The following is a 9,854-nucleotide window of genomic DNA, read 5'->3' as shown; positions in this document are numbered from 1 at the left end:
TGACATTCATTTCCACCATAAATGAGAAATCACAGTAATATATAAAATGATAATAAAGCTTAAAGAGAGAGAGAGAGAAGAAGGAAATTTAGCTGAGAGGTGACCCTTTTCAGATATTGATTATTTGGCTCCCTCCTCGCAGTATCTATATTGGCTTTTATGAGAATCCATATAAAGTTGTATTATGTGCTTTAATTAATAGAGGGACTCTTATTCAACTTCCATCTTTAATTTAGCATGCACAACTACTAATTTCACTTAGAATCAAAGTGCATCCATAACCGGAAGCATGTTTTAGTTGGGGGGGGCACTCGTTTTTACCGTCCTGTAGTACCTGGAGAGTGGGGTGGGGACAGAAATGTATAAGATTGTAGAATGTTTCCAACGGATTTACAAATGGGGTTTACCGTATTTTTTAGTGTATAAGACTAGGGGTTTTTTTTAACCAAAAAATTACTTTTAAAATTGGGGCTTGTCTTATACACAGGTAGTGCTGAGGGGTATTTTCTTAATTTGGAGTCCCCCCAAATAGGGGGCGTCATATACACGGAAAAATACGGTATTTGCTTTTCCTTCCTTATTGGCTAGGACATCAAGAGGAAACTTGGTTTTACACTAAAGAAGCTTTGTTTGTTCTCAGTGACAACCAGTCACCAATGTGCTGTATTGTTTCATGGATGTCATCACCTTAATTCTCTGATCCCTGAATGTCTTGAAGTATAAGTAAAAAGGAACCATCCAGGGAAGGCTTGGGAGGGAAGAGCTGCTGCTGCCTTCTGTTCCTCTGCCAGGATGTGTGACGGAGCCGGAGGCCTGTACTTGCAGCCCCATGCAAGCCCAGCAATTCATTGAAAGTGTAGTGAGGAGTGTGAGCCCGCCCCCAAGGGTGTGGTGTCTCCAGCCCACCAGCCACATGTTACCTGAAAGCAGAAGGGGGAAACCACCAGGGGGCAGCTGTATAGACTAGGTAAAACAGCAACAACTCACACTTATTTAAAAGGGAGTGGAGAAAAAGGAGTAAGAAACAGAAATTAACTTTGGTGGGAGTGGAGCATTCAGAGTCTCTTTGAGCTGGTAATAATCCTGGGTAATTGTGTCCTCCCTAAAAGAGGGCAGTGAGACCTGGAGACTGACCTCCTGTGTTGTGGGTGGGTTGAATTGGTTAGCCACAATACCCGACTGGTAGGTCCCTCGAAGTTGTGTTCAATCTGGCCCCGGGGTACATCAGAAAATGATGCTATCCCTCCTGAGTTGTGTTCTGTCAAGTATGCCACCTTTGACCAAGCGATCAGGCTGATCAGGAGCTTTGGGAAGGGTGCTCTTTTGGTGAAGTGTGATGTGGAATCTGCGTTCCGCTTACTTCCTGTCCATCCACTTGATTTTAAGTTGCTTGGCTTCCAACTGGATGGAGCGTGTTATGTGGATAAGGCCATGCCAGTGGGCTGCTCTATATCTTGTACACCTTTTGAAGACTTTAGTACATTTTTGGACTGGGCCTTGCATACGAAGACAGGTTTGAGGGGTGTGACCCATTACTTCGATGACTTTTTACTAAGTTCTGCAGCCAATTCTGAAGAATGCTTGCTGTTGCTGCATGCATTTAATGACCTAACCAAGGAGTTGGGTGTTCCCTTGGCGGCAGATAAAACTGAAGGCCCAGTCACGAGGTTGTCTTACCTTGGAATCCAGTTGGATATTGTGGCAAAAACTTCCTCTTTGCCTGAAGGAAAATTGGTGGCCTTGCGTGACATCATTATGGAGTTTTTGCCATGGGAAAGGTTACCTTGAGGCAGATTCAGTCTCTGTTGGGCCATTTGAATTTCGCTTGCAGGGTGGTTGCCCCTGGTCACTCTTTTTGCGCATGCTTAGCAAGACTTTCTGCAGGCCTGCGGTCACCCCATCATCGGGTGTGTTTGCCCAGCAAGGTTAGGGCAGACCTCGAGGTATGGCTCGAATTCCTGAAGGAGTTCAATGGCGTATCCTTGTGGCAGGATACCTTGAATCTGCAATTTGATTTCCAGGTCCATTCGGACGCTGCTGGATCCTTGGGTTTTGGGCTCTATTTCTGTGGCTGTTGGTACACTCAGCAGTGGCCTGAGCATTGGCAGGGTACAGCCATTACCCGTGATTTAACGTTTCTTGAGTTTTTCCCCATTGTAGTAGCAGTGCACATCTGGACCATGGAGTTCAAGGACCGGCAGGTCTGTTTCTGGTCCAATAACCAGGCCGTGGTGAGTGTTTTGGCAAGGCAGTCGTCACGCTCCAGCAGAGTCTCTGCCCTATTGCACAGGTTTGTGCTGTGGTGCCTCAAGTTTAATATTGTGTTTTCTGCCCGATTTATTCCTGGCGCTACTAATGATATTGCTGATGCCCTATCCCATTTTCAGATGGAGCACTTCAGATCCCTGGCTCCGGATGCCCAACAGCTTCCGGAATATTTCCCTGTTCAGCTTTGAAACCTTGGCAGCAGCTAGTCCTTCAGGGAGTAGTAGCTTCTGTTTCTCCTTCCACTTTGAGGTCCTATAAGAAGGCCTGGATGGACTTTTTAGCTTTCAGAGCACAGCACTTGATGATTGACAGTTCAGTGTCACCATCCACACATCAGGTGTTGCAGTATCTGGCTCACCTGCGGTTTCTGGGTCATGCTGTAAAGTCTATCAGAATTCAGTCTTCTGCTATTTCATTTTTCTGTAAATCCCTTTATTCTAGAGACCCTTGTGCAAAGTTTGTAGTGTGCAAGGCTCTCGAGGGTTGGGCCAGGTTGCAGCCACCAGCATCGCCAGGTAGGAGGCCAGTCACATTTGACATTTTATTCTCGGTGCGCAGCAAGTTAAGACTTGTCTGCTGGTCTGCTTATGAGGCAAGACTCTTTGCGGCAGCTTTTTCGATAGCCTTTTTCGATGCACTGCGTGTGGGCAAAGTGCTGCTGGAGTCAGCACAGGGAAGGGCACCCAGGGGCTTGCTTTTGCAGGACATTAAGCTTTTTGATGCTGAGCTGGTGCTCACTATTCCAAATTCCAAAACGGACCAGTTGAGCAGAGGCGCCTTGATGAGGCTGCCTACCACTGGTAAGCCTGGCCCTTGTCCAGTGAAAGATGCCAAGAGATATTTGTCACTTCGCCCGCCTGGGGATGATCCCTTCCTGGTTCATGAGGATGGGTCCCTGTTAAAGAAGCATCAATTTGCTGCAGTAATGCGCAAGGCGCTTGCAGCATGTGGCCTGCTGGCCAGTGAGTTTGCACCTCATTCTTTCCATATTGGTGCAGCTACTACTGCTGCACAAAGATCCGGGCCGCTGGAAATCTGATGCATACAGGGGCTATGTTCGGATGCGGCACTGAGGTGCAGTTATTAATGTTATTTTGTTCATTCCTAGGTCCACCTACCCTGCACGTCTGGATAGTTGGGCACAGCATTGCCCACTGGGCCAGCAGGATGGTGGCAGAGTCTGGATTCGGACACAGGCTCAGACTCCCTGACCACGTGTGTGTCTCCTGGGTGTCCAGATGAGGAATGCGTTGGGAGGAGCTTCTCCCGATGGTGTGGGCGAAAGTATCTGCAGAAGGCACTCCTGTGGCGATGGTGGTGCAGCTGGGCAAGAACAATTTGCCGGAAGCTCCCGGCTTGCGCCTGCAGACCCGCATGAAGGACTTGGAAGAGTTGAAGGCAGCTCTTCCTGGACTCAAAATTTTTGGTCGCAGCTGTTGCAGCGATGTGTGTGGTGTGGTAGCCGATGCCCAGCTGCCACTGAGAGGGCCAGGAGGCACATACAGAGCGCAGTGGCCAAGAAGGTTCTGGCCATGGGCAGGACGGTGATCCATCACCTGGGCATTACCTTCCATGATGCGTCCCTTTACAGGCTTGGTGGGGTTCATCTGTCTGTAATTGGGAATGATTTGTGGCTGACCACCATGTCCGTGGGGTTAAGGGGTTGGTTACAGGTGTGAGTGGTTGGTGGTGAGCACGGTGCTCATTTGGCGGATAGGCACTGGTTCAGGTGATAGGGATAGGAGAGTGGTCTCTCCATCCCTATGTGAAGGGTATTCTGTTAAAGGAATCCAGGATCTCAACTGGTTTGGTCAACCCCCGAGAGGGGGTTGTGCCCGTGCCTGAGTCCAGGGGGGCATCTGGGTGGTGAACATAGTATGTTCCCTGCTTTTTGCCTTCCCAGGTGTTCACCCTTGGCTGACCTATGCTGGTGCCCTGGGTCAGCGCTGCCTGCAAGAGTGCAGGGAGCTAGTCGAACCAGAGCCTATGCAACCACTCACCTTCTGTAATCAATAGAGTTGTGGCCTAAATCCTGCCAAAAACCAAAACTAAAATTTGAGTCATGTGTGAATTTATTTAGGGGGGAGGTCTCTGGGTCTGAACACGCAACGGTTACAGTAAAGTATAGTCTGAAGGAGGGTGATGGAGGATCCCAACAAACATGCAACTTTAATGGTGGAGCTGCTAAAAGGTAAAGGTACCCCTGCCCGTACGGGCCAGTCTTGCCAGACTCTGGGGTTGTGCGCCCATCTCACTCAAGAGGCCGGGGGCCAGCGCTGTCCGGATACACTTCCGGGTCACGTGGCCAGCGTGACATCGCTGCTCTGGCAAGCCAGAGCCGCACACGGAAACGCTGTTTACCTTCCCGCTAGAAAGCGGTCCCTATTTATCTACTTGCACCCGGGGGTGCTTTCGAACTGCTAGGTTGGCAGGCGCTGGGACCGAGCAACGGGAGCGCACCCCGCCGCAGGGATTCGAACCGCCGACCTTTCGATCGGCAAGCCCTAGGCGCTGAGGCTTTTACCCACAGCGCCACCCGCGTCCTGTGGGTGGAGCTGCTACTGATGAATAAATGCTGCTTTGTGAAGGCAGAAAATGGTGGCTACTTCTTTCCTGCATTGTGTTGGTGCTTGTTTGTATGCATACGTCACATAGAGTCAGGCATGAGTTGAGTGGTGGGGAATTGTATCAAAATTATAATGTGATCTGGTCCTGAGAGTCTTCCAGTACTTTTGCAAAACTATTTTTATTTGGAGTCGTTTTCATGGTTCTCAGGCATAACACTTTTTTATTTCATGAGATTAAATATCTAGATGATCTGTATTTTTAACCTGAGAGATGATTTAGAAGTCAAAAGACCTAATTTAATTTAATTTAATCTTATTCAGGAACCACTCTTCATATCATTTAATCTTCCTTTACCTTCTTATATGAAGATGCTTATCTGGGTGCTACAGCCAGAAAAAGCTGAATTCAAATAATAATATTAAATTTTGATGGTGGTACAAATCACCTTTTAAATATTCATTTGAATCTTTTTTAAGATAGGGGCATTAATTGCTCACTTGCTTGGGAAGGATAGATTACCTTTGATCTAATAAAGGTTGGTCAAATACCTTTGATCAAGTAACAGCAGCATGTGAAAAGCACAGTCTTGCTAGTTTGTCCAGGTAATTTCAAGAAATTTAAATATTCTTTGAGTCTGAAAATTGTAGTTAATGATGCTGACTGAATATCTTCTGTGGCTTAGAAATTTAAAAATAACTTTAAAATATAGAAGTGAAAGGTAATTAAAAAAATTGTGTACATGGTTTTGAACACAAAAAAATATGTGAGTGTTGTTTAAACATTCTGAAAAACAGGATGTAGAAGCTGATTTTCAGAAGTCTGTTGTTTTTTTTTTTAAAAAAACAACAACCCAAAAAAAACCAAGAGAATAACCACTTGGAGTCTGCTGCTAGTGAAATGTGGAAGAAGAGCTGCCAGGATTGCATTAATTTACTCCAGGAGACATGCTATAAAACCTCAGTACATGCAAGTCCCCAAATACAAAATGTTCACTGAAAATGTTAGGTGAGCATTCACATAATGAATCAAATTTCCTATGAGGAAATTTCTAATGACCATGGAATTTTGACCCCCCGCCAAGTTCAGGAAAACCCTCTGAAATCTTAATAAAGTACAGGTCACTGCAGTTCCTCAGCTAGTAAGCAAAAGGCAAACAAGGAAGTAAAAAATGCTCTCTATTTGGATATCTGAATCTGTGGTGCGTATAGCAAGCTTTTGGAACTAATTACTCACGTTCAGATACATGAATTTTTGCATAGCAAATGTTCATAAAACAGAACCAGGGTGCATGTGCAAAGACCAGTTGAAGGAGCAGTTTTCTTCAGGCATTCATAATGTGCTGCAATTATGCGAGGGGCACCCTGCAGGGACAAGCATGCTGGTTTTACCCTCTCATTGTTCTCATCTCCTTCCATGTGTTGCAGGACAATCTTCTCAAGAGGGGAACCCCTGTACTCATTGAGTTCCCCCAGGCATTTTAGAACCTTGGTAAACCCAAGTTTTTGGAAGCCTTAATACAGAAAGCTTCCTGCCTCACGCACTCAAAATCTAACTCACAGAGGGTGATGAGAATGACAGCGATCACAATACAGAAATTGCAACACCTGCAGAGGGCTCATTTCGCTCTTCAAAGCCAGATCTGTCAACTCTCAACACCCATGAGCCACGGTTCCCAAAATGGGTGGTACCACCCCCTGAAGGGTGGTGGAATTACCTGGGGAATGCTAAGAGTTTAGGGGGCAGCAGTGGGGCACTGGAGGTGTAAATGACTATCAGAATTTGAAAAGCTGATACCACTGGATCAAGTTCATCAGTTTTATTGGATGAATTAAACCTGCCTAGAGGCAGCAGGTTTCTTCAGCAGTGGACCTAGCAAAGATGGGGAGGACTTTTGTACAGCTGCAGTGCAATGCTCTAGGTTGCAGTTCATGGTCCTGCTTAGGGGGGAAATTGGGTACAACTGTACTTAACAGTACATTGCCTTGCAGTGGGTTAGACTAGATGGCCCTTGGGTCCCTTCCAAATCTACAATTCTATGATTTTATAAATTATCTTGCTATAATATGTGGGATTTGATTTGCAAATATTTACTTTTATATTACTGATTAATTTATTAATTTCTGGAAAAGAATAGTGGACCCACAATAATGGGTGGTGATATAACATTAAGCCCTTCACTACTTAAAAAAGTTCTCATAATTTTTATCCTCACATTTTGGATTTTTTGTCAATAACGATGTAGAAATGAGAGGTTGTTTATGTTGGTGTAAAGCAGAGTTCCGTGCCCAGCGGAAGGATGAGGAGTACGTACTACATACTCTATATTGCTTTATTTACAGTTCAAAGCTGGTATATTACAGAAAGACATCTTGCCTCTGCCGGAGCAGAAAATGCATCCTCTCTCCTCGACAGCTTGGAGAGAATCACGCAGTGAAAAACAGGAAACCAGTGTACGTCACATCCAGTCTCCCTTTCCCGTGAGAAACTCCAACAGTACAGACTGTGGAATGTAAACACCTGTCTCGTGACAAGCCCTTTCGCTGCACAGTGAAGGAAAGCAGAAACCAACATCCTCCCCCTTTCTGTGAACATCACTGGGCAGCGTGTTCGTACAATATCAGTACAAACCCAACTTCTGCACATAGGTACAGTGTTGATCCCTTGATACAATCTTGGACAATACATCAGCAGGAATTTCATTACCTGGCATATAGGACACCGTTACGAGTCCCTTCTGAATACATTCCCTAGCATGCTGCAACTTTAATTGCAAGTGCTTCGTGCTTTGCTTACAACCTTCAGACTTCAGCAAAGCCAAACATGCTTTGTTGTCCTGGTAAACCTGGACTGGACATTTGACAGGAATTTTCATATCTTTGCACAATTGTATCAACCATTCACAATCCTTAAGTGAATAAGACAGTGCATTCAGTTCAGCTTCACAAGTACTTAAGCTAACTGTTGTTTGCTTTTTGCATGACCAATCAAACAGACCCTGATTGTACATGTAGCAAACTCCAGATGTACTTTTCCTGTCTGTAATGTCACTTCCAAAACTTGCATCTGCAAATATCTCAAGACCACCAGACTTCTGATTGTTAAATCTCAGTCTGTAATGCATAGTGCCTTTCAAATACCGCGCTATGCGTTTCAGAGCTTTCCAATCCTTGACACTAGGATTGTTGACTTGTCTGCTTAGCAAATTACAGCTAACAGCAATGTCTGGTCTTGAACATCTGGCAATGAAGTTTAGCTTGCCTAGCACACTCCTGTACAGTGTAGTGTCAGAAAATGCTTCTTCAGTGTCATCTACCTGATAACCTGTTGTCATCGGTGTGTCTACAGGGTTAGCATCCATCAGGTTTAGTTTGCTTAACACATCAGCAATTTTCCGTGACTGGTGTACTAGAATGTTACCATCTTGATTTCTCTCTATTTCCAGAGATAGGTAGTTGTTTACCTCACCAAGATCTTTCATGTCAAAGTGCTCTTTCAGTTGAGCTAGGGCGTTATTGTACATTGCGACATCTTTCCAAAAGAATAATAAATCATCAACATAAAACAAACAGTACAGTTTCTTTTGCCCCTCCTCTTTGACAAATACACATGGATCAGCTTTCCCTTGCTTAAAACCTAGAGAAAACAGTACTTCAGTGAGTTTTGTGTGCCAACACCGTGCACTTTGTTTGAGACCATAAAGGGATTTCTTCAGAGCACAAACAAATCCCTGTTTTACCTGTACGCCATCAGGTGGAAGCATATAAAGTGATTCATCTAGAGATCCGTACAGAAAAGCTGTATTAATATCATGGTGACTAATGTGTAGATTTTCCTCTGCAGCTAGCTTGAGCATAAGCCTAATGCTTTCATACCTCACTGTGGGTGAGTAGGTCTCGTGATAGTCTTCACCTGGTACCTGCGCAAAACCTCTGGCTACCAATCTGGCTTTGTGTCTGACTATCTTGCCATTTTGATCTGTCTTCGCTTTGAAGACCCATTTGCTTCCAAGCAGTTTCATTCCTGGAACTACTGGAACTAGATCCCATGTTTTGTTCCTTTCTAAGGAATCAAGCTCAGCCTTCATGGCATTTAACCATGGCTCAGCTTCCTTTGAATCCAAATCCTGGATTTCTTGGAAACTTGAAGGTTCAAATACCTTCTTGGAGCTTTTAACAGCTGTTACTGCTACCGTAGCAAACTCATCAGCAAATCTCTTTGGAGGTTTGCCTTTTGTGGCTCTCTGTGACCTACGAATTAGCCTTAAGTCTTCAACACTCTCCTCTTCCTTCTTAGGAGAAAAACGACCTATTGTGAACAATGGTTCCTCCAATTCTTGATCAGAGCTTTCAGAGGGTCGCATAGAGGCTTTCGCACTCTTGAAATCCTCTGAATCACCCGATTCAGTTTCAGATTCAGACTCAGAACCTTCATCAGTGGGTGTGGGTTGTTGTGGTTGCTTTTGACTATCCTCAGTCTCATCACCGTCATCAGGATAACATTGGAAAATTCCCACATTCTCCCCCCACTTTGCATTGTACTCAACACTTCTCGTGAGTTTAATTGTCTTAGAGTCAGTCATCATTATTCTGTAAGACCCTTTCTGATAACCTAGAAAGATACCATGCAAACCACGCTTGTCTAACTTGGAGTTTTGTGGTGAGTGAACCCACATGTCAGAACCAAAAATTTTCATGTGTTTGATGTATGGCTTCTTGCCAAACATCTTCTCATAGGGGGTACAACCAATCGCTGAAGATAACCTGCGATTGTAACTGTAAACAAAACACGAGAGAGATTCGGCCCAATAACTCTCTGGAAGATTGGCATCATGCAGCAAGGTTTTTAACCCTTGAAGCAATGTCTGATTTGCCCGTTCCGCAAGTCCATTCTGCCATGGCGAGCGAGGACTAGACAAATCGTGTTGAATTCCTTTCTCAGTCAGAAAAGCTTCAAACTGCTGAGAAGTGAATTCTCCCCCGCGATCACTGAAAAGAGTCTTTATCTTCTTACCATGCACA

Source organism: Podarcis muralis, chromosome 3 (assembly GCF_964188315.1).
Source record: "Podarcis muralis chromosome 3, rPodMur119.hap1.1, whole genome shotgun sequence".
In the NCBI taxonomy this organism is placed as follows: domain Eukaryota; kingdom Metazoa; phylum Chordata; class Lepidosauria; order Squamata; family Lacertidae; genus Podarcis; species Podarcis muralis.
The sequence above is the reverse complement of the archived record's forward strand: the minus strand, read 5'-3'. Positions refer to the sequence as shown.